This window comes from Aptenodytes forsteri, unplaced genomic scaffold (genome assembly GCF_000699145.1).
Source record: "Aptenodytes forsteri isolate BGI_AS27 unplaced genomic scaffold, ASM69914v1 Scaffold403, whole genome shotgun sequence".
NCBI lineage: Eukaryota > Metazoa > Chordata > Aves > Sphenisciformes > Spheniscidae > Aptenodytes > Aptenodytes forsteri.
In genome coordinates this window covers 131,515-136,617 of record NW_008795248.1, presented here as the reverse complement: position 1 = coordinate 136,617, position 5,103 = coordinate 131,515, and the positions used below count along the sequence as shown (strand labels likewise).

Here is a 5,103-nt window from a genome sequence, read left to right as displayed (position 1 = left end):
CCCCAAATATAACGCAAGAGGGGGTGGGGCACAAAACATTTGGGTTGTGCTTGGTGCACAGAAGAGTCTCTGCATGTTTTCCTCCTCCTTCCTTCGGCAGCTAAATAGTAAAACCCTCCCAAGCCAACAGGTCCTTGGATTTATCTTCTGCTGCCATCCAGCGGTCAGCCCTTCTTGGTGGCTTCTCCAGCACCTGGGAGTCCAGAAGTTACCCCAGAAAGGTCTTGCAGCCACCAAATGGCTTTTTTTCCCCCCCTCCTCCTGGGGACACCCTGTCCCCAAACACATGGGGTTTCTGTCTGCTCCCATCAGAACTGGAAGGTCTTCCCGACTTCCCAGCTGCTGGGTTCATCTTAGTGCGTTCAACTGGGTGGAAAACACCCCAGAAGCCACAAGTTCCTCCATTTCTTGGGTGTGATATAAGGGTGAAAAAGAGCAGATTACTGGCATCTCAGTAGCTCTATAAAAAAATATGCAGAGCTGTGGATGATGATGTTGCTGCAAGGGGATCTGATCCTTGGGATTCATGAGAATTTCAGATCATTTACTGATTTTTTTAGGCATCTTTCCCATGTTTGAACACAGTTCAGTCATTACACAGGCCTCTTTCTCCAACTGCTGCACACAGATCTCCTAATTTTACAGGAAAGTCTACATTTTCAGAAGAGATTCACTTCAACTCCTAACATGCCACGCTACAGGTAACATTATATTGGCACATATCTGCAAGTGGAATAGAAATAAGACTGGACGAGGATGAGGAGGATGAAAACAGTTCAGCAGAAAAAGCGCTGCAGTTCCCCTTGCCAGGCTTTTTATATCTGAGTTTCTGGAAGAATGGAAATATGAAGAGCAAAGAGCTTTAACAAAAGCTACATGGCAATGTAGGTCAGCAGAGATGCAGCAAGGAGGGGGAAAACCCAGATTTAATGACAGTGGGTTGTGCTCCAGAGAGTTAATTGAACGTGGAGCCCAAGATTTCGGCTGCTGTTCTAGGTCACGTCCCAAGAACAAATAATCCCATCCGGAAGCAGGAATGCATCACTGCGAAGTCTCCCCCTCCGTGCAGTCTTATTTTTTCAGCTCATTCGTGGGATGAACGAATGCAAAGTGTGTTGGGGGGAAGGGAACAAACTCGTTGCTTGGTTTTGAGCATAGCAGAATCATGTCTTTGGGTACAACATCCAGGAACGGAGCCGAGCCACGAGACAAACATGGGAAGAAACTCAACCTGGGCAAGAGGGAGGCTGGATGGGAGAGTAAAAACGCAAGAGGAAGAGCTGAGAAATATTTAAGTAATGCTTAAGTCAAAGAAATAGCAGCATCCCAGGAATGAAACCAATGTCATGCAGGGACAGCACCAAGTTGCTCATCACCATGCAGCAGAAAAACTCTACCCTTGTGGCATATAACCCCCCCACGCTGGATAATTCCCACCCCGGGCTCTCTATTCAGGGTCCGTCCCATGGTACCTGAGCGAGGGCAGCAGGGAAGCCTGCGGGCAGGCGGCAGGGCTGAAGGCAAGCTGGGAATGCAGCCCATGGGGTGGATCAGCAGCATCCATGGCCACGCATGGACGCTCCTCCAAGGCAGCTTGCAAAAGGGTGAAAAGCTCCAGGACTGAGCTTAAATAGAGCCCCCGGACCATGGGCAGGGGGTGGGGGGTCCCAGGTGGGGCTGCTCAGCGCCACTAATGCTCATCAGTGCCCCCAGTTGGGCAGCTACTCTTTCCACTTTAGGAAGAAGAGCTGCTGGTCCCCACGGGCCCGGCAGTGTCCCTCTGTGTGAGCTCAGAGCACAGAGTCTTCTTTATCTCTCTCTAAATGCGTGATGGAAAAAGATGAGATGTGATGAAGCAGCAGGGTGTAAATGCAAATTATGCCTCCCTATCCACGTGGAAAGCAAATGCCGAAAATTATGGATGTAAAAGAAGTGCTGGGATGAAGCGGCCATCCCACCCCCTCCATATGCAGGTGGTCTAAGGTGCAAAACCGCCCCGAAGTAAACTAAATCTCAAAGAGCACATGGGTGTCCCGTATAAGTGCATTGCAGAGAGGGGTGGAAAAAGGTAGAGGAGGGGGGGAAAAAAAAACCCTAAAAACTATGTTTCTGCCTGGTTTCGAACCAGGGACCTTTCGCGTGTTAGGCGAACGTGATAACCACTACACTACAGAAACCTGGAGGTGTTCCTCCGGGGGGGCATATTTGTGGGAATTCGGAAGGAAGGTTGTTTCACTGAACTTTCCCCATTCCCGGTGGTGCTCCCCGCATCCCTTTGCCCTTTCTTGCCGCCTTCCAACTCTTCTTTTCCTGCCCTCGTCTTCCAAGACCACCAAGCACAAAAAATTAGCCCTCTCCCTTTGCCAACACCCATCCGGGACGCCTTTCTTCGTGATCTCTTCACGGTGGTCAAAGCAATTGGACGCAACCGAGGGAAACCCAACACGTGCTACTTTTGACGGCCAGAGGGAATTCCCCACTTAAAACTGGTTTTTAGGGGAGGAGACGCACCGCGAACACGCCCGCCCCAGAGATACCCCAAAAAGGGGTAGGAGTCTCCAGCCATCGCTTTGCAAGGGGCAGGGCCAAGGTGCCTTCTCCTGTTGGCCAAACCGGAGCTAAGCGACACTCCGGTCTCCCCGTCCCCACGCAGCGTGACCCAACTCCTTTAATATCTGCAAGACAGGGAGAGAAACGCCGTTAAAAATGGTGTTTCTGCCCGGTTTCGAACCGGGGACCTTTCGCGTGTGAGGCGAACGTGATAACCACTACACTACAGAAACGGGGTGAATTTGGGGGTTTGCACCATATCTGGAATAGGGTGAACCCCATTTCCCTCAGTGGGTGCTCCCGGCACCCCAAAGCCCTCTGGGAAATGCGCCCCTCTCCCATGTTGCTCCCCCCAGCCCAGCCCCCAAAACCGCCTGGTTTTCACCCATTTTCTCTGCTCGTCGCTGTCCGGCTTGTGGAGCATCACCCCGAAGCACGGAGCTGCCCCGCTGCCTGCAGGGGGTTTGCACGCTCAGTCGCACGTTTGCCTCACACTCAAAAGGTCTTCGGCTCAAAACCGGGCAGAAACAACCTCGTGTTTTTCCGGAAAACACAAAAAAACCCCCGCGCCACTTGCTTGTGCCGCCCCATCCAGAGACAACGCGTTTGTGCCCTGATGAGGCATTTCACCCGATTTGGTTTTGGGTTGGGTTCCTCGACGGTAAACCCCGAGGGAAAGAGAAGGGGTCAGTTCTGTCGCTGGGTATTACTGCACTTTTTGCAAGAATCTGAGCGTTTGTACGTATATTATACATATATTTAAAGTTATGTATATCGTTGTGCATCGTGATACGGCAGATTAAGGTTTCCCTGTGCTGAGAGCCCTTGTTGCCTTTTGATTTGCATCCCTGCCGCTCTGTATTCGGAAGCAATGTTTCGCTGAAGGGCGTGTATGAGTGAAAAATCGAGGAGGTGTTTTAGAAACGCCTGAAAAAGGCCCAAAAGAGGTGTTTCTGCCTGGTTTCGAACCAGGGACCTTTCGCGTGTTAGGCGAACGTGATAACCACTACACTACAGAAACACGATGTGGGATGCTGGGGGTGACCCACCCGTGACCGGATAGACCCGGGTCTCCACCTCCACCTTCTCTCAGCTCTTTTTCTACCGAAATTCTTCTCAAATTCGCCATTAGCATTCGAAAACGACCATTTTTTGTAGCCATCCACACTCGGGGTATGAGGAAGGAGAGGTTTTATTTGGGGGAGGTTGGGGAGCAGGGGACCGCTGCCAACACCGACGTGCAGAGAAGTCCTGCGGGACCACCGAGGAGGAAAAATAATGATTTTTAAAGAATTTGCTTTTTTCCTACAGCTGAACTTTCCCTGACCGGGAATCGAACCCGGGCCACGGGGGGGTAAAAGCGCCGGTTCTTAGCCACTAGACCACCAGGGAGAGCTGATTTGGGGGGAAACAAATGTTTTTAATTAATGTAGCTATTTTTTAAAAGTTCGTTTTGTTGTTTTTAATTAATGTAGCTATTTTTGATTAATTCTGCGGCCGGAGCAAAGCAGCTCCTGTCGGGCTGATGGGAGGCGGCACCTTTGGGGGCTAAATGTGCAGAGATAAAAGATGAGATTGGTAAAATTTGGGTAAGTATCGGCTCCCTGGTGGTCTAGTGGCTGAGTTTGCGGGCGCTTTCACCGCCGCGGCCCGGGTTCGATTCCCGGTCAGGGAAAAGTTAATTAATCTTTTCTAAAATGAAGCTGAATTTACAAATTCCCTCCCATCTCTGCTGGATTTCTGCTTTTCTCTAGAAAGTAACAGGCAATTCCAAATCCGTGGAAGATTAAAGCAGTCGAGCTGTTTCTGCAAGAAGAATATTCCTATGGTCTGGTGGGACTGAATTTGGGAGAGCATTTACTCTGCTCCCCTTCCCCATATCAGGGGGCTGTTGGGGTACACAGATGCTTTAACGGATTCCTGCACATTCCTACCCAAAAAGGACATTTGTCCCCAACGCAGGGGACAGGAGCAGCGATGCATCCATGGCGGGGTGAGACTCCAGGCTGCGCTGAACCCGCTGCTCCACTTGTCCCCGTGTCCTCAGGGAAAATATTAAGGCATAGACGAAAAATAAATCCCCACCTGCAACTTGTGCTGCAAACGGGTATTTTTGCAACCGCGGCCGTTCCAGAGTTTGGAGGAATATTGATCCACAAAATTCGTGAAAAGGAGTAAAACTGAAAAGATTTCAGCCGACTCCAGGCTGCGCTGAACCCGCTGCTCCACTTGTCCCCGTGTCCTCAGGGAAAATATTAAGGCATAGACGAAAAATAAATCCCCACCTGCAACTTGTGCTGCAAACGGGTATTTTTGCAACCGCGGCCGTTCCAGAGTTTGGAGGAATATTGATCCACAAAATTCGTGAAAAGGAGTAAAACTGAAAAGATTTCAGCCGTTTCTGCCCCGGTTTCGAACCGGGGACCTTTCGCGTGTGAGGCGAACGTGATAACCACTACACTACAGAAACACCGCTGGCCCCTTTCCCCTGCCTGCCCGCACTCTGCCTGCACCCTGCCCGCATATTCCGCCCTGCCCAAGTAGGGCTCCGAG

The 5,103-nt window shown here is 50.8% G+C and overlaps 1 protein-coding gene and 4 non-coding genes across 5 annotated transcripts in view; 1 reads left to right on the top strand and 4 right to left on the bottom strand.

Annotated features, from left to right (window-relative positions):
* Positions 1-5,103, top strand: part of LOC103898530 (zinc finger protein 721) — a 165,826-nt gene that overhangs the window by 57,575 nt on the left and 103,148 nt on the right.
* Positions 2,105-2,177, bottom strand: TRNAV-AAC. Its single transcript has one exon. It is a non-coding gene; the product is annotated as a tRNA-Val (tRNA).
* On the bottom strand, positions 2,711-2,783 carry TRNAV-CAC. Its single transcript has one exon. It is a non-coding gene; the product is annotated as a tRNA-Val (tRNA).
* TRNAV-AAC lies at positions 3,499-3,571 on the bottom strand. The gene has a single exon. It is a non-coding gene; the product is annotated as a tRNA-Val (tRNA).
* TRNAV-CAC lies at positions 4,947-5,020 on the bottom strand. The gene has a single exon. It is a non-coding gene; the product is annotated as a tRNA-Val (tRNA).